Source organism: Canis lupus, chromosome 1, assembly GCF_003254725.2.
Source record: "Canis lupus dingo isolate Sandy chromosome 1, ASM325472v2, whole genome shotgun sequence".
Classification (NCBI taxonomy): Eukaryota; Metazoa; Chordata; class Mammalia; order Carnivora; family Canidae; genus Canis; species Canis lupus.
This window is the reverse complement of record NC_064243.1, coordinates 67,114,757-67,134,515: the sequence shown is the minus strand read 5'-3', so window position 1 is coordinate 67,134,515 and position 19,759 is coordinate 67,114,757. Positions and strand designations below refer to the sequence as shown.

General features: G+C 40.1%; 1 protein-coding gene and 1 long non-coding RNA gene across 11 annotated transcripts in view; one reads left to right on the top strand and one right to left on the bottom strand.

The window, feature by feature from the left end:
* Window positions 1-14,628, bottom strand: part of LOC112644551 (uncharacterized) — a 53,290-nt gene extending 38,662 nt beyond the window's left edge. For 3 of the 4 annotated variants that reach the window (XR_007413554.1, XR_007413550.1, XR_003126488.3), the window contains exons 1-3: window positions 14,546-14,628; window positions 14,170-14,240; window positions 6,314-6,482 (exon numbers count right to left, since the gene is read on the bottom strand). This is a non-coding gene — a long non-coding RNA (uncharacterized LOC112644551). Of the gene's footprint in view, window positions 1-5,830; window positions 6,483-14,169; window positions 14,241-14,545 lie in introns of those variants that run through there. The other variant, XR_007413547.1, reaches the window with a different exon arrangement.
* PTPRK (protein tyrosine phosphatase receptor type K) overlaps window positions 1-19,759 on the top strand; it is a 548,248-nt gene that overhangs the window by 53,320 nt on the left and 475,169 nt on the right. The window lies entirely within an intron of this gene.

Here is a 19,759-nt window from a genome sequence, read left to right as displayed (position 1 = left end):
GCCGGGTGATGTATGGAATTTTTGAATCACTATATTGTACACCTGAAACTAATATGACACTGTGTTAACGAACTGAAATTCAATAAAGAATTAAAGAGAGAGTTTATATGTCTTGACCTACGTATCCCCATTTCCTCTACCCCTTTGCCTCTGGAAACCACCGTCTTAGTCTCTGGTTCTGTAAGCTTGATCTTTTACAAATCATCTTTGGTGCTCTTCTGCAAGAGGTCTGTCTCAACTTTTTCTGCTCATTTTCCATAATATCTAGAATCCTCTGCCCAACTTTTTTTTTGTGTGTGTGTTCATTTGCTGCTCTCAAATATATTGAGAATCAAGCATTTTATTTTGTTCAGTAAAATTTTACACAGCAAATGTGACAGTTATCAGAAAACTGGATATCCTGTAAAAACCTTTACTATTTGGTTATATTTATGACAGTGAATGAGAAAATGTTGCATATGTGTACTCTGAATTTTTTCAACTACTGGACTTAACAGTTACTTGCATTAAATTCATTTAACGCCAAGAGAATATTGCTGCATAAAATTTACTTTCAAATGATGTCCTTCAATAGTATTTATTGAAAGCACTCCCATGTATTCTAATGATATTTTGACTGTCCAACTAAAAAGACACTTAAGTTAGCCCTTAAGGTAATGTGGCTTAACCCTCCTAGTTTGGTTTCTCTACAGTTGGGTGGCTTACTCTTTTTTTAAGAGAAAGAAATTCACTATGGTTAAATGTAGTGAAAGTGAGTACTTTTTTTTTTTTTAAACTGTACACATTAAAGTGATATAATCAGGACTTATAAAGTTTACAGGGAAGGCTTTTTAGCCATTTAAAATGGAAACGTGTTGTTTCGTCTCCGGATACTGCTTTATTGAATCCCTAAAAATCTGTGTGTTAAGAATTATTGATAAGCAAAAATCTGCCCTGTTCTGGTTTTATTTTTTCCTTGTCTTTTCTGAGATAACAACAAAAAAAGCTGCAAGCAATTCCTAGCTGAAGCATTCCTTCACTGGAACTGGTCTTTTTGAAAGATGAGAGAAGTGCCATAGTAAAGCAAAGAAATTGTTAGGGACCTAAAGTGAAAAGCAGTAGGTTATTATGAATAATTTTGTGAACTTACATGAGATTTATTTTAACATGACTACTTTTGTTCAAAAGCTCATTAGAGGTTAACAAAATGATTTCATAGAAAAAGCCAAAGCTCAGACAACTGTTCATAATTAGCATTTATGAGACAAGGACACAAAGAACTTTAGAGCTCAAAGGAACCTTACAACATTCTAACAAATTCCATTATATTAAAAAGAAGGAAACTATGACCTAAGTAGAAGTAAGTGTTTTCATGAGGTCTGAAGTAGACTGTGAGGTTTTTTTTTTGTTGTTGTTTTTTGTTTTTGTTTTTGTTTAACTACAAGGTATATAAAGTAAAATGGTTAATTTATTATTGTGCTTAGATATGACAGGTTATAAAAATATATAAAAAAAATTTAAAAAAGATATGACAGGATATATGAAATTTTTGTTCATTGCAATGTATTGTATTCGTTTTCTATGGCTGCTGCAGCAGATTGCAATAAAGGTGGTGGCTTTAAACATCAGAAATTTATTAACTTACGTCCCCTGAGGTCAGAGGTCAGATGGTTTCAGTGGGCTGACATCAAGGTTGGGCTTCTTCGGGAGGCTCTATTCATTGGTTTGTCTTTTGCAAGTTTAAGCCAAGCCAACCGCTTGGCTTAGGGCTCTTTTCTTGATCTTTTAAAGCCTTCAAGGTCAGGCACTGCCCTCTCTCAGGTTCCCAGCTGCTTCCTCCTAACACGTGCGAGGACGCGGATGATTACATCGGATTTACCCAGGCTATGCAGGATCATCTCCCCATCTCCACGTCAGCCTATTAGCCACCTCATCCGCAATGTTAACTCCTCTTTGTCTTGTAATCTATCACAAGTAATAATCTGAATACTTATGTTAAAATAAAAATATGAGTGGATGCTTGGAGGCACAGGTATGAATTTATTTGATTGTTTAATGTTCCTGTGTCTTCCCCTACCCTCAGCCCTTGTGTTAGAACATCTCCTTAAAGCTACTGTAGCGCATTAATAAATAACAACATTATAAGAAATGGCTAGCATTTTAATTTACTGTATTGGAAGTGGCTTTTCTGGTCAGGATATAAATTATTTTGGAGGGATTTTTCAAGTCATTAGAAGTTGGGCAAATCAGGTGTGCTCTCCTTGTGCACATTCTTATCGTATTAATGTGTAACGGCAACGTTTCCTGGCATACACGTCCAGCTAAATACACAAGATAACCTTTTGTTTTTTGATAGATGGCTTAATATGCATTCTAGCTAGATAAAATAAATGGAGGAACATGGTCATTTATAGTGGTCATTTCTGTTTTTTACAAGGTTAGATACTGGTCTGGTTGTGCTCATCTTGCCGTGGGTGTTGTGATCTTGTTTTTCTACAGATATGAAAAGTACATTTATCATTTCTAACCACAAACTACCTTGTTTCAAAGCTGTAAGATTTATTTATCAAAGGGAACTTGTGTGGGAAAGGAATTTGCACCGTATTGGTTGAATCAGATACATTAGTCTTTTTTGTTTTGTAAAGGTGTTTCATGTGTGTATTGAATTTCCCCAGCCTGAGGTAGTGTTTCTGTTTGGTCCAAAGATTCTAGAATTTTTTTTTTTTTTCTGATTGCAATAGAAACACTGCAAATTTTCAAAGGGCTGGAGGTATCTTTGATTAAAAGGAAGTTCCAAATAGTTGTTGGGTAAAAGGTAATTGAAAGAAAGTAGAACAGAACTGATAGCAGTCTGCTTCTTTCAGTCTTTCTTTCTTTCTTTCTTTCTTTCTTTCTTTCTTTCTTTCTTTCTTCTTTCTTTCTTTCTTTCTTTCTTTCTTTCTTTCTTTCTTTCTTTCTTTCTTCTTTCTTTCTTTCTTTCTTTCTTTCTTTCTTTCTTTCTTTCTTTCTTTCTTAGATTTTATTTATTTATTTGAGAGACAGAGAGTGCACGAGCATTTGTGGGGAAGGGCAGAGGCAGAGGGAGAAGCAGACTCCCCACTGAGCAGGGAGCCCAACGTGGGGCTCGATCCCAGGACCCCGAGATCATGACCTGAGCCGAAGGCAGATGCCCAACCAACTAAATCACCTAGATGCCCCTAGCAAGTCTGTTTCTTGGGGTGGGAATAAACAGACACATCTATAAACGAATGGCCAGCGGGGAGGTTTGGATGCTGTCCAGGGAAGTTTTGGAATTACTGATGAGTTTGTTGGGAGTCTATAAATCTGCTACAGAACGATTTTGTTTACATCAAAAGTTTACATCAAAGAGAATAGGTTCCACAATATTATAAACTTGAGCACTGAAAAGGGTATCAGTCCAAATAGAGGTAAATTATACTGCTTGAAAATAAACTTTCATGCTAGGAAGTGTAAAGGTGGGGGTATTGACAGGCAGTTAAATGAAGGGCCCAATAAACTAATGCTGAAAACTATAGTTAACTAAAAGCTTAGAATTCAAGATTTGTGTGATGCTGCCAGACTGAAATTTTGTCCAAGGTGGTATGTGTGTTTTGCATATATATATATTTAGTAAATCTAGAAAGACTCATCTGTTAATATTCCCAGAAACTGAGTCCCAAAGGAGTTTGCCCTGATGACTCAACCACCAATAAAAAGTGTCATTCTCTTTATCGTCGAGTAAGAGTTTTCAAATTAGAACAGCCTTTCCTTACTTGACAAGAACCTGAGTGTCTGCTAATCGTCTGGCATTATGTTACATGGTAGATACAGAATCTAAGCAAATTCAGTCCCTGACTGCGTGTGTTTTATAGTCTAATGGGGAAGCTTCATTTTAGTTTTAGTATTTTAAATATTTTAGGTATGTATATATGTATGTATTCACTTATTTAGAGAGCGCCTGAGTGGAGGGAGGGGCAGAGGGAGAGGAAGAGGGAGGTAAAATCTTAAGCAGACTCCACACTGAGCGTGGAGCCTGACGTGGGGCTTGATCTCATGATCCCAAGATCACGACCTGAGCTGAAACCAAATCAGATGCTTCACCAACTGAGCCACCCAGGCACCCTGGGAAGGTGCATTTTAATTAGTTAATCAGACCACATTAAGGTACCTACAGCTGTGAGAATCTGGAAGACCTTCCCCCAAAAGGTGAGCTGTGATCAGAGGGGTAACTAGGATGTGATACCGTGGAGAGAGATGGGTTGGGGACGGCAAAGCATTCAAGTTTGAGGAGACAACATTACAAAGACTATGTGGCTGGAGGGTGTGGGAGTTCACGGAGTGTAGAATGGGAGAAAGTGCTGAGGGAGATGAGGATGGAGAATAAGGTGGTGTCCCGGGTGAGGACTGTATCATTAAAGGGTTTTAACAAGGTGGGTCATGGTGGTGATAAAAGTGGATTTCTGTTTCAAAAGATCATTTTGGTGACAACGTAGAGCAGGAGCAGGTAGGATTGACCATGGGGGGATGAGTAGAGCCATCTGCGGTCATCTGAGTGAAAGAGAAATTCATCCCTGGGTTAGTATTGGAGGGTGCGGAGAGGAGGTGATGATGGATTTGAGGGCAAGTTACAAGATTAAAATCTCAAGATTGGGTGATGGGTTGAGAGTGAGAAGGCATTTTTGTTTCTTGGCTTTCATATCTGGATGAGAGGAGATATTTTACTGAGAGAGGGAGGTCTGGAAGAGGACCGTGTTTGAGGGTGAGGATGGGGGTGCAGCTCAGAGGCACAGATATGGATGGGTTTGAAATGCCTTTGCGACAGGCAGGTTGAGAGATCAATTAGACAATTGGATACGTAGATCTAGAGTGTGGAGGAGATGTTTGGTCAAAGAATTTATGGCGTATCTGCGTTGGCTTAAAATGGAAGCTGTTGACACCGATGAGAAATTCCAACACATAGTGGCCAGTAAGGGGCAGATAAATCTGCAGACCTAAGGGTGACCAGAACGTTTGGAGGAAGTTTGTAGATTTACATCAAGGAAACCAAGAATGTGAAGAGGGAGTCATCATCAGTGTTGAATTCTGATGAAGCATGAAGAATAGTGAGGGCTGAAAAATGTCTGTGGCACAAGTGGTACGAAAGTCATCAGTGACTTTAGGCCAAACGGTTTCCGTGGTGTGAACCTGCAAGTTTTCTAATCATAGGTATAATTCTTCATCGGTGGATACTTAGGCCATCCCTACGTTTGAATACTTAAACTTACCAGAAGTGGTCATTTGCTATTTTATGGAATTCTCATCTAAATGCAGGATTTATTGTCTTCTTACTCATTTGTTCACTCATTCATTCATTCGTTGTGATATTTATCCTACCCCTCTCAAAACCAAACAGAATGAGATTTGCAAAATAGGATTTGCTGTTGTGAACAATACTTCTGTCCTGATATGGACATCCTTTTTTTCTTTTTTTTTGGAACATCTTTGTTTCTCTTGTGTCAAATGCCATAGTAAAAGCTTCTTTTGTTGCTTTTAGTATCTTTTTTGAGTCTTAGTCTAGTCTCAGCTGTAGTCTCCCTGACATTATTTGAGGGTGCATTTCATTTGTATTATTTTGTTCTTTTGTGTTATGCACGTTTTATGTATATTAAATACCGTAGGAAAGAACCACGCACATTGCTTTTAGGCAAGTTCTGCCTTTTTTGTTGATTCATCTTAGTTTGCATAGTCGGTCGTGTGTTCTGTTAGAATGAGCCATAGTCCCTTTCCCTTGAACTCATAAAATCATTATTTTCTCACCCCCAAATAAAAATAATTTATTTTTTAAACGTCCCCGTATCTGACCTTACATACTATTCTTCTCCCTACTTATTAGGAAAGAACCTACTTGCCTTCTGGTCTCTTTGCCTTTCAAGGATTCTCAATTTATGGTCGTTTTATGCTCTCCAAAGGCCTAAAGTGCACCTACCGTCAGCTGTTACCCCAGGGTCAGTAGGAGTCCCTTGTACATTCCGTACAGGAGGTACTTCAGCTAAAATTGTGTAATTATAGATAAATTGTTGATTTGTTTTCTAAATTAAGAAATGCAAAACTCTTTGTTGATATATTCATCGTCACTCTTCCTGCCTATATACTACGGTCTTCTATTCATTTATTTTAGATAATGGGGGAAGGGGCAGAGGGAGAAGGAAATAACCTGTCTTAAGTAGGCTCCATGCCCAGTGTGGAGCCCAACAGAAGGCTCGATCTCACAACCCTGAGATCATGACCTGAGCCGAATGCTTAACTGAGAGAGGCACTCAGGAGCCCCAGGATCTTCATGAAATTTTAGGACTACCTTGCTTTGTAGTTCATGGCTGGTCCGACACATGAAATGGTGGCTGGGATGTTGAACATGCAGTGTATCCTCATACACTCCTCAGATCACTCCTGCTTGTAATTGTGGCGTTGATGAAGACGGAGGGGGATACCAGGAAGGCAGATTTGACCAAGTAAACTGGCAGGAGCTGTTACAACAAAATAAAACATTTAGTCATTTTTTTCCCTTGGTTTGAGTAACCATTTCCAAGCCTTGTTTGATGGGCAAGTAATCAGAGTAGTCACACAGGATCTGAAATTGAGAAGAGGGCCCGCCCTCATGGGGAGTTAATGACCCATGATTGCTGTCCTGAAATTTTTACTATTTTTTTTTCTTTGATTTGGGTTTTGTGAATGGTATCCTCACCTGACATGTGGTCCACCTGCCAGTACCTCCCATCCTCTTTGGGATGGGGTTTTGACCCCTCGCTCTCCTGCCCTCCTCCAAGCCCAGTGATTCCTCTGACCCTGGAGGGAGTATAGATGTGCAATGGTTGACTCTAGCATGTGCCTCCTGCTTCTGGAGTGTATAGCACAGGACCTCCAACACCTGTGAGGGTCTGTAATCACTGTAATGAGTATTCGCACACCTGGGAGTTTGACTTAAATAGCAAATGAAAAATATGACAACAGGTTGAGACCTTCAGGAAAAAAGAAAGATAAAGGTAAAGATTTATTTATTTGTATAAAGAAGGGGCATTCATTTTCATCTTGCTTTGGTCACATTATGTAGTTGGCCCTGACTAGTAGTGAACTAGTGCTTAGAAACCAGCTTCACCTCTGCAATTTATTGATTGTATTAGAAAGCAGGTAAAAGTTCTCAGAATTTTTAGTTTTTTTGAAACATGGTATAGACATGGATTTGGTTGTAATTAGAACCAAATATTTAAAACTGTTTTTCCACAGATCGTGCTCTTAGTCGTTAAATTTATTTTTTATTAAAAAAAGATTTTTGAAATTGAGCTATTTATAAACCCTTATAGTAGTGACAAACGGAATTTGAATTTCAAATATGACTTTAGAAAATACCAAATATTGTACAATTATTTTTACTCTTTGTCGGAAAATAAGCTGTTGGATATCAATTGTTTACCCAAGATTCTTTCTCATGATCTTTTAAAAGTTCTGATTATATATTATTACTTTATATGTGGAGACTTGTTTTAAGTTGAGCTTTTTCTGTACCATCACAACCTCTCCCTGCCCCCCGCTGCACATTTCAGCTGTTCTTTTACCCTCAATTGACTTAAGTTAGCAATTGGATTTGTTGGAAAATATAAGTTTTATTTGATTGTTTTACTGAGGGCCTTATTTGCTTTGCACAGGGCCTTTTAATACATAAAAGTAGTGTAGGCCTGCCTGGGGCAAATTCTAAAGCCCCCCCCCCCTTTTTTTCAGCATAAAAATCAAACCCAAGAGATGGAGAGAACAAATTGGATTTAATCTTTCCATCCATAGCTTTTGTGACCTCTCTTATTCCCACACATGTGAACTGGCAATATTTTTGTTGTTGTTGTGGTCTTAAAAAAACAAACAAACCTCAATGACCTTATTTTCTTCTAAATTAAAAAAAATATTGGTGTCACTGTTTGAGTTGTCTTCTTTGTCATGAGTTAGAAGAGTTGATTATTCTGGTGTTGCAGGTACTCACTGGGGAATGTGCTCGAACTAGCTCTTATATTTCTTTAAAATAAAGCTTCTTCTAAGGGTTTTTTTGTGAAATATGTAATGAGATGTTCAAAGATTGCTACTTTATTACTTTTGATTTCCAACTCTATCTGTAGAGCATCTTTTAAAATTTTTTTTTGAGATTTCAGAGATCTGCTTTGTTGGTTTTATCCAAACTTACTTTTAGCTTTCTTTAATGTCTGCTAAGGCAGATCCCACAATTTTCTATACTCCTTTCTTTCTCAGAAGTCCTAGGGATCTTAAGGAATTTGTTTTGGTTTCCATGTCAGTATTTACCTCATTTATGAGCTAGCATTTTCTTTCCATCTAGAGGTTAGACTGCGTCTCCAATGTAATAGTTGAATTTGTGACCTTTTAAATGATTCCACATCAAAACAACTGTTTATATAAAACTTTCATGTTTATTGTAATTTGACCTTTGGCCTAAAATATTATGTAGTAATGAAGAGGTGCTTGCATTCCAGGTGTACTTTAGTTTATCTCTAAGTTTGTCATGGAATTCAAGGACAAAGTCATTTATTTAAAGTAAACTTTGGGTGCCTCAATGGCTCAGTGGATTGTCTGCCTTCGGCTCAGGCCATGATCTCGGGGCCCTGAGATGGGGCCTGGTGTTGGGCTCCTTGCTCAGCCGGGAGTCTGCTTCTCCCTCTCCCCACCCCCTGGCTTGTGCTCTTTCTCTTTCTCTCTCTCTCTCTCTCTCTGTCTCTCAGGAATAAAGAAAATCTTTAAAAATAAATAACACATGTGTCAGGTGTAAAAGAGCATAGACTACAGGATGGCCTTGGAAGGGCCGTCGTAGGTCCTCCTGCTTGCAAATGAATTCCTCTACCTTGGGACTCTTTCCATATTACTTTGTCTGAAATTGCCATGTTGGAGGCACCCTTTTCTTACTTAGGGTTTTAAGGAACGCTTTCTCTTTCCTTCTCGATGATGTCTTGTTGAGGACCGGGTGTATATTGTACCTTCCAGTAGAGTCTTCTCGGTAACCCAGGTGGTGAGTTAATTCTACACAAGTCATGTGTGGACGTAGGGGCCATAGCTGTGCAGCTCAAAGTGTGTTGAACGCAAGAATTAAAATCTACTGCCTTTTTTCTGCCTTTGATATTTTTAAATTCTCCACTTTATTTTTGCTTTTTTGGTTCTCATTCTTTATCCTTTCTAACCATTGTGTTTTATCCCTGATGTCCGTCTCCTGTTACTCGACTTTGTAAGTCTAGCAGCTAGACACGTGTCCTCTGACCCTTTATAAGGTGGCTAGTGTCGAGTGAGACCTGTGACAAAGTTAAGTTATATATTAGTTATATATTTACTATTTATATATATTTATATTAATAAATATATGTTATATATTTACGTTACATTTTCTTCATCTCATACCTATTATATTATAATAGGTATATAATTATATACCTACTGAAGAAAATGAAGATAAATGTAATGTAATGTAAAATGTCTCAATTTTTGTATTGATTACATATTGACATGATAATATTTTGTGGTATACTGGATTAAATAAAAGATTGAATTAAATGTCATCTGCTTTCTACTTTTAAAATGCTGCTAACCAGAAAATTTAGAATTCCATACATGGATCTAATTATGTTTCTATTGGAGAATGCTGCTCTAGATTGTTTTATTGATTGATTTTTTTTAAAACTAATGCTCATAGGACACCTTTCTTCCTGTTCTGTCCTCGCATCTCTTGGCCCGCAATATTTTCAGAGTCCAGAAATTAGAAAACCGACAGATCTCTTGAAACTGCCTTCACAAATCAGTGTTAGTTGGACTATTCAGCAACAGCAGCCATGAAGCACTGATCCATGTCAACACATGGATCAGCCTCAGAAACACCGTGTTAAATGAAAGAAGCCAGTCATAACAGAACACATACTATATGATTTTAGTTACGTGCAATGTCTAGAATAGGTAAGTCTGCAGAGACAGAGAAGAGATCAGTCGTTACGTAGGGGTGGGGACGGGGGTTGGGAAAAGAGATGAAATTGTAATATCTCGTAGTGGTGATTGTGGCACAACTCTGAATATACTAAAAACCACTGGATTGTACACTATATTAAAAAGGTGAATTTTATGGTTATGAGAATTATATGTCAGTAAAGTTGTTAATACATGCTAGATCATTTTGTCACATCACAGTCTTAGGGGTTGGTTTTGTTTTGTGTTTTGCTCCCCTTTTTCTGCTGATTGGGGCAAATTTGCCTTATCTTTATTAATCAGCCTCGCCTTCCTAGAAATTAAGTGTATTTTCTTGTTAATGTTGGTAGTAGTCAGGTGCTTTCATCATAAAAAAATGAAAAAAAAAATCAGCGTGTTGAGACTGTTGTAAGCAGTTACAGTCCTTTTTAAAATTGGTGTATGTGCAGAACAGATATTTTAATGCAGTTTTCCCCCTACGGGGACTTATTAGGCAAATGTATTTCAATGTCATTTTAATGCGTTTTTATAGTTTTTATTTGTTCCTTTCTACCTCTGTGATGTTCCAACATCTGATGAATTGTGGCTTTTCATTAGGACATCTGGGTTTCGTATGCATATATTTACAACAAAGGAGAAAAATGTCTTTTTTTTTTTCAGATGGTACACATATCTATTTATATTACCAGTGCATATAAGTATTTTTTTCCTAACACCTGGACAATACATGGATCTGGGTGTCGAAGAGAAACATTTTGATTAAATTGGTCCATTATAAGAAATGAAAAAGATTACTGGGAAAGTACTTTTTGAAAAACTTTTTTCAAGCTGTATTTTTCCTTTCACCATTTTCATTTAAAGATGGCTGCAAATGACAATATCTTAAAAAAATATTATTTTTATTTTATTTTATTTTATTTTATTTTATTTTATTTTTTATTTATATCTCTAAGTGTTCATTTTTAATATTTGTCCACCATTTTGAGATGTTTCCTTTTCTTATCTTGGAACTAAATATATAAATAAATAGTTATAAAATTAATATAAACTTTGACAAGTGCCATCTGCCCCTTTGATCCTTCTGATCTTATGCAAAAAAATGAAGAAATTAAGATTTGATAAGTTTTATCATTTATTACAGATGTTTAGCATTTTCAGTGAGGAGGCTTTTTTTGTACATGTTTTTCATCAGCTGCGATTGTGGCTCAATTAAATTAGGACTGACTTGTTTCTCCTAGAGAATCTTGTAATCTCTGTTTCTCCTAAAGAATTTTGTAATCTCCCAAATTGTACCCTGACTTAATGGGCAAGGAACCCCAAATTTGCAACTCTATTTATCCTTGATGATTACTTATCTTGGAAGGAAAAAAATCATTCTCCATGATTTTCAAGCCATGATTGGCTCATATAACAAATATATAATCAATTATATGTTATGAGTCTCTACTTCTTTGTATATTTCCCAACTAGTTATAGACTGTTTGCTGTAGATGGAATGTTGACATCACCACATCATCTGTATGCTAAAACCTAACCCTTGGTGTGACAGTATTTGGTGGTGGGGTCTTTGGGAGGTGATTAGGTCATGAGGGTAGAATTGTCATGATTGGGCTCAGTGTCCTCCTAAAGAGGACCCAGGTGGCTTCTTTGCCCCCTTTTGCCATGTGAGGACACCATGAAAAGAACAACCATCTGTGACCCCAGATGCAGGCTCTCACCAGACATAGAATCTGCTGGTGGCTTGTTCTTGGATTTCTTAGCCTCCAGAAATGTGAGAAATAAATAAATAAATTTCTGTTGTGTATAAGCCACTCAGCCTATGGTCTTTTGTTATAGCAGCTCAAATGGACTAAGACTCTACTACTGTCTTCAATGTGATGCTGTTCATTAGATAGATAAGCACCACCAATGACTTATTTGTTAGAAATGGCAACCCGTAAAAGATTATTACTTGCAGAATTTTAAAGAATAATAGTAGCTTCTTGTAGCCTGTAGAGGATGGAGCCAACCTGAGGACCTGTGCTTCTTTATTGGTCCAAATGACTTTATTTGTTGTATTTGTGGATGTCAGTTTGTTTTGTGATGGCAGCTCTGGGTAGAGTGGTTTCAAAGCCATGTTTCCGGAGTCCCTAAGAAAGGACTTGGAGAGTGGGAGGTTGGCCTGTATGTATCATTCGCCTCCAGGGTGGGTCTTGGTGAGGTGTGAGGTGGAACAAGGTGCACTGGTGGCTGTGGGTGTCCTGCCTTCATCCTTTGTTCTTTTGTCCCATTCTAGCAGTGGGCTTAAAAACTACAGGACATGTTGAACTCTGCCAAGTGTTGGTACCGTGTCCTGTCCCTTGTAGAAACTAGGTCTGTTACTTAGTATGGCACCATATCTATAAGGAGTTGTTTTGATTTTTTTGGATGTTCTAGTTTAAGTAACATAGAGTTAATGAAATCCATCCTCCTCATTTTTCAGATGAGGACTCTACCAAAGCTCTCTGCACATTTAGCATTAATACCCTTTCTTCCTTTGTAACACACTCCTGATCATTTTACCTCCTAGTACCCATCTTTAAATGTTCCAGATTTTAAGCTATGAGGATAGCTTTCTGTGTGCATATAATTAAAACAATATATTTATTAAAACAATATTTATTAAAACAATGTATTTATTATTTTAGAGAGAGAGGGCATATGCAAGAAGGTGCAGGAGCTGGGAGAGGGGCTAAGAGAGAGGGAGAGAATCTCAGGCAGACTCCCTGTGAGCACAGAGCCAGATGAGGGGGGATGTGGTTGATGGGGGGATGTGGGGATGTGGGGCTTGGTCCCACAACCCTGAGATCATAGCCAGAGCTCAAAACCAAGAGTAGAATGCTTAACAGACTGAGCCATCCAGGCACCGCTGTGTGCATATAAATTTTAAGGTAAATGTGTATATTTCCAAAATTTGTGAGCTTTGTTAATCAAAAGAATGTATTTATTTTTAAACGGCCACGAGAAAAGTTATTCTGTGTGTGCCTTTTTATTGGTGTTAGAGATAGGTATAGAGCTCCAGAGAAGATGAGTATAATGGATTTCTTTCATAAATTTAACAAGGTTTTACATTTTAAAATGTGCTGGTTCTTTCAAATGGTATGCTTTCCTATTGTGAGCAATTTAAATAAGGTTGCCATTTACCTCTAGTCAACAATCAGATATCTAGTTTATGATCTTTTCTGAGGTTATATTTTTAATTTCTTAGTGTGGAATTATCTGATTTATCTATAGTAGGCATAGGGCTCCATACCTCTAATCTATGAGGGTATTTGTACCTTTTTATTTTTTTAATTTTTATTTTTTTAAAATTTTTATTTGTTTATGATAGTCAGAGAGAGAGAGAGAGAGAGAGAGAGGGGCAGAGACATAGGCAGAGGGAGAAGCAGGCTCCATGCACCAGGAGCCCGACGTGGGATTCGATCCCGGGTCTCCAGGATCGCGCCCTGGGCCAAAGGCAGGCGCTAAACCGCTGCGCCACCCAGGGATCCCTGTACCTTTTTATTAACTTTATTTTGTCTTTATTTTATAATATAAAAAATAAGCTGCTAGACTTAATTTCAAAGCTCAGCAGTGATTATCAGATGACTTACTCTTCATCTCCCTCCCTTTCCTGACTTTGATCCCAGTTTGTTTCCTAAAACATTTATGTCTTTTCCAGTTTTTCATTTTGGTGTAGAGAAGGGGATTGATGGTCGTTGTTGTTGTTATTGTTTATCTTTACATCTAGCACCATTAAACTAAGGTGGGATGGAGAGGAATTACCCAAATGCTCGGGTTCCTCATGGAGACCGTAGCGTCGCCCAGGCACAAAAAATTGAGAATACAAATGAGGACACTGATTTCCTTGCCTTGTCTACCACTTGCACGTTTGACAGTAGAAGGTGTCAGAGGGCAGTGCGTGTGGGAATGCTGAGGAGGTGACATTAATAGTGCTGTGGCTAAACAGATGGCATAATTAGCCCACAATGGGGAAGAACAACGTTTTTATGTTTGGATAAAAAGGGCTCACTGTGGGTGGCACAGTAAGAGGTTCCAAATGACAATACCTTGTGAAGATTAGGAGAGTGCCGGTGATGTCTGCATGCACTTATGCACGATGGCCCAGCCTATTTTACTTGGGTATGTTGCTACTTGTTACTTTTAAGGAAAAAATCCTCTATAAGGGAATGCACAAATGACTGTTCATTCACTTACCCCAGGAGACATGGCTAAGTACTGTGGAGGATCCAGAGGAGTTTGGTCTTTGTATTCAAATAGCTAATTTTCTGGAACAAATTCATTGGACATTCACAGATATAGAACCAGACATACATTTTTTTCTAGTAATATTATATTGTAAATGGTTGGCTCGATGAGTTACTTGGTTACGGGTATTTTTAGGCACCACAAAAGTGGTACAATAAGCAAGAAAACATAATCAACCGGATAAAAGAATATGCAAGCCCTTTCATTGGTATGATTTAAAAATCTCGTCCTTAGTAAAAATTCAGAAGTTGAAACTGGTTGTATTTTGTACTGTTCAACTTGATCTTTCTCAAGTTTTTATAATAACGTAAATTTAAAGTAATACCTGACACTTTGGTTAATTATTGGAGAGATATTTGCAAAGATTTTTTCCCCCTTGTCAGCCCATCTGCTCCTATAGTACAGTCATAATGCACAAACATTGACATCTCAATTATTTCCATGGCAACAAATTGATGTCAGGATCTCACATTTGACTTCACTGCAGGACCAGATAGAATTTGGATTACAGGGTGGTTGGGAGTTCTTACTGAAGGCACCGGTCCTTAAGAAAGGGACATGGAAATATCTTTGGGAAATCATTTTAAGCTTTTAAAAAGGAATTATTCATACTTCTAAAGTGAAAATATAAACTATACATAAAAGTATATGAATACCGCTCTTCTATTTTTATGCATATATACACGTACATGCACGAAGACACATATACACTGTGATAGTTGCAAGTAGGGGTTTGAATCTCATTTCACTCAGAAATTTATTTAATTTTTATTTTTTTAAAAGATTTTATTTATTCATGAGAGATGCAGAGAGAGGGGCAGAGACACAGGCAGAGGGAGAAGCAGGCTCCGAGCCTGATGTGGGACTCGATCCCAGGACGCTGGGGTCACAGCCTGAGCCAAAGGCAGATGCTCACCCGATGAGCCACCCAGGTGTCCCTATTTCACCCAAAAGTGTAGAAGAGCGAAGCCTCAGGCAGTCGTCAGTGGTCCAGAGGGGCAGAGTCAGAGGCGTCTCATTTGTGAAGTCCTGGGTACGACCGATCTGCAGGCCGTGCGGTGCTTTCCTGCGCGATGCCTCAGCGTTCGGCTCCCACGTCGCTGACACGTGCTTCTCTTCACCACGTGGCCGGCAGTGTCACAGGTTTGCACCACGCTGCCTTCCTTCTTAGCTTACCTTGTGCTCTGGTGAAGAGTGCTTTGTGTGCTGTCGCCTGTTCCCAGCGTGGCCCTGCCCACTCTTCGTGGCTCATGCTCCGGGGAAGCGGGTCGATCTGATTGCCACACACTGACTTCCCTCGTGAGTGGAAGGGAGCTTCTGGTACTTCCCCGTGCCATAGGCCCTTGTTGCGACTTGTCATGCAGCCTGCGTCCCTGTGTGTGTGTTGGAGCTTCCGCCTGTCTGAGTGGATCATGAGGACGGGCCTGTCCCTCTCCTCCCAGGGTCCGCCCCATCCCGGGCACCCTAGGTCCTGATGGGTTGTCTAGGCGTTCTGGATTCTCAGAACAGATTTTGAGTTTCGTAGGTTTAGCATTTTGTTTTCATCTGTCTTCAGGAGAATGACTCATCATGAGCAAACAAACAAAGAGGATGACTTACGATGTATAAATTGGAACTACCTCCCTTGTTGTCTTCATTGACTTCTTTTGAGGCCCTGGGAGGTGTGCTGCTCCGCGTCAGGTGGCTCCCCGGTGAGGACGCTGTGCAGCTTGCGAGTTACGTATTCAAAGACATAGCGGTAGCTGTATGCGCTGTCCTGATGTCTATCTGAGAGCCATCTCCAGGGTGGAGAAGCCCTGTCACTCTGCGCTGTGGAGACAGATCCCACAGTGACGGCTGATTTGGTGTGGCCGCCTGACCGGGCCCAGGCTGTGGCCCGCCGGCTGCTGAGACGTTGCCCGCTGTGTCCGTGCGGCTGTTTGCAGAGGAGGTTCGCGTTTCACTCAGCGGCCCGAGTGGAGAAGACCACTGTCACCCAGTGCTTTGAGAGCCTGCCACTGGGGGGCGGGGCCGTGGAGGTCCCTGCTTGCCTGCTCGAGGGGAAGAATTCGGGGAGCGACCCGCCAGGGCGAAGGTGGCAAAGGGTTTCATCCAGCAAAGGAACATGTGGTCGGGACCCAGAGGATAGGCCAACTCGGGCCGGGCGCAGCCCGCTGACTTTCTCCCTGGCTCTGTCGCGGCGCTTTGTTGGGTGTCCTCCCTCCCACCTGTTGTGATCACCCCGCCTTTGGGTCTGCCTCGGTTTCGGCCCCCATCCCTTTGTGCCGGTCCGTCGGTCATCTTCCCGAGAGCGCTGAAGCACAGCCCGGGGAGGAGCCGGCTCGCAGCGCAAGTGGTGTTTTGATGATATGATTATTTTTTAGCCCCTAGGAATTTTAAGCTGTACCGCTTTCAAGGAGTTCAGGAAAAAGGCTGCAGTTCTAGTAGCAGCTTAAGGAAGAAGACTCGAAGGGCATTTGTTCCCTGCTGGCCCGCCTGCACGCGCACGGACGCGCTCAACTCGCGCTCTCTCCCTCTCTCTCTCCCGGATTGCTTTCAAAACCCAGCATATGTTTTAAATGTAGACTTTGCATCATAGAGTGTCGACCCTCTGAGTCCAGCCTGGCAGGTGGGGGGGTCCGAGCCGCCCCGTGTGCCGTGGACGACAGCCCCTGGCCGCCCGCGGACCCGGCCCTGCCAGGAGCGCCCGCCGCGGCCTTGGCCCGGACCCCGTGGCCTGGGTCTTCCATGCGCCCGCGCCGAGCGGCACGGGAGGGGTGGTCCCTGGTTGTCCATCTGTTCTCCTAACGTGACAGGAGTCGAGAGGCGCGGAGGGGCCAGCTTACTCTCTGCCTGAGCCGAGACCTCCATCTTTCTCCTCCTCTTGGGCTTTCACCTCAGACCAGGGCTTACACTGTTGCTTCCCCAAGTCTCGGGCTTACATTGGGACCCAAATCGTTGGGCGCCCTGGTTCTCAGGCCTCCGACACTCAGACTCACTCCTACCGCCGGCTCTCCTGGTTCTCCAGCCTCCAGACAGCAGGTGGTGGGACTTCTCGGCCTCGGTGGTTGTGGAGGCCAATTCCTATAGCAAGTTCTTTTGTAAATATGTACCTACGCACACCCATGGGGTCGTCCTGTCGTTATGTAAGTATATACATGGATATTACATTGTCCATCCCCAGTGGTTGTGTGTTGTTGGAGATCCCTGACTCACATAACCACTGATAGTTGTGTTTTCCTCTTCTCCCAAGAGGGCTTACATACCTTTTCCTTACCTTAATTATTACTATAGACAATAGGGTGTGAGTCAACTTGTAAAAACTTGTTCTGACCTTCGTGAGAATCCACCGTGGGACTGTGTCATGATGGTTGCCGGCGTCAGTCGGAGGTTTGTTCTGTGCCTGACATTGTGCTAATAAGTGCTTTACGTGCATCGTCACAGCCAAATTCTTTTAATACCCTAGGAGGTAGCTACTCTCGATCTCCTCGTGGACTACAGAGCGAAGGAGAGGTAGAGAAATGGGCAGGAACTTGCCTCGGATTGCATCCTGAGACAAGTGGAGGAGCTGGGATTTGAATCTGATTCTGCTCATTCTGGAGTCAGGGCACTTACACAGAGTGATAGACCTTTATTTTAAAATTTTTATTTATTTATTTTTAAGGTGGGACAAGCCGCTTATATTTTAATTTTTTATTTTCAATTTTGGAAGGTGAGCTTGTTTTCAAATTCTGAGAATGTCTTACTGTAGCACCTAAGTGGGAACGGTAGTTTCCTGTCTGTAGTAGTCCTGCTCTCAAGGTCACAACAGCAGAGGATTGGCATAAGGCTAGAAGAAAATGAGTGTACTTAATGATAAGAATTTATAATGAGATTTCAAATGAGCAAATATACCCATTTTGGGTTCATTTATTTTTTTTTTCCCATTCACCTTAATAGCATTGCAGTAAAAACTTGCTAATTTAGATAAATTGTGGGCAACACCTGTTTTGAATTAACAAAGTCTGAATTGTAAAATAATTTTATAGAAATTACGTTTTGTTATTTTTCTGATGCATAGAATTAGCCTATCATTTAGGAGCTGAAAAAAAAAACTAAGGTTCTGAGTTACTTACTGGAATAGTTTATTTTACATTAGTACTCTACCTTCAATCTTGTTTATGCTATTAATTGACTTTAAAAAAACTTTAATATTTTCTACATAAGGGATCAGTTCTTTGCAAAAGGCTTCAGGTATAGCAACACATTGAAGCTTCAGAAGAACCTTTGCTTTTCAGAGTGGTCAATATGATGTGAAAGGAGAACAGTAAAATGATTTCTTCAGAATACTGTGGTTGGTGAGCCAGAGCCCGGTCTAGAACTTGTGTCTTTTGAAGCATTTTATTGTCATTACCCAAATTACCGCTAGACAATCCTTTTTGAATATCATTAAAGTTTGTTAAACAGCATCTGGACTTAAATGATTTCCCTACCTGCTCTCCCTCTCTTCTTCCCTCTTCCCTTCCTTCCTTCCTTTCCTTCCTCTTTCTTTCCATTGATCGATCCATTAATCCAGATTTATATTTCTGAAGTAGACAATATGTTTGTCTTAAGTAGATTTTTGGTTTCTTAATTCCTTTGATGGTTATTTTATTAAGTTCTTATTACAGTTCAAACTTAGACTCACTTGATTGAATCATTCCACAATGTGGTTAAATTGATTGCATTTGCTTTCTGTTTTGCCGTTTGGGATCTCTATCAATAATCAACCCGAAATAGGCCCTAGAATTGTCATATTTTAGGTTAGGAATGAAGTAGATCCCTCTTCTGGTCTCTAAATTTTACTTGTATTCAGAACTCTGAAGATTTTAAGTAATATCTAAAGCATAGCATTGGCTATCTTTAGTGAACCAAAAAATTGAGTATAAGGCATTGGGATGCCTAGTTACCAAAGGACAAGAACATGGTGAGGTTCAGGATCAACTTGCATCAGGAACTTAACTGTTTTGCTTCTTTGCCTTCTCTCCTTCAAGCATACCCTCTCATTTCTCCTCCCCACCCCAGTCTCCACTTACTCTTCCCATCCTGCATCCTTGCTGTTCTCCTGTGTTTTCCCCTTCCTCCTCTATTTCATGACTCTTCATTTTCCTCTCTTCCCCTTTCTCTACCCCTTTCTCTCCTTTCTCTTTTCCTTCTTCTCTTTCTCTTGTCCCTCTCCTTTCCCCAAACCCCTCCTCCTATCCTGCCACCTCCCCTGCCCTCAACTACTTCTGTTGCATCATACCTCAAGGAATATTGGACTGAGGGTCTCACATGCAGTGGAGGGAAGGCGGACTAGTGGCTGCAAGTGGTAAAAGCCCAATTATTTTGTTATAAGATTCCTCATCAACCTTATACCTAATGGTTTTATCATTCATTGAGGACAGTTGCCTCATATTTTTAAAAGGGCAAAATAGAGATCTACTTATTATATTGTTCCTTCTCCATGTATTATCTAGAATTGTTTTATATAGAAGAACTCCTATCTAATAGAGCTGTTTGGTCACTTTGAAAAACAGTTTGTAATGGGACAGTAGGACAG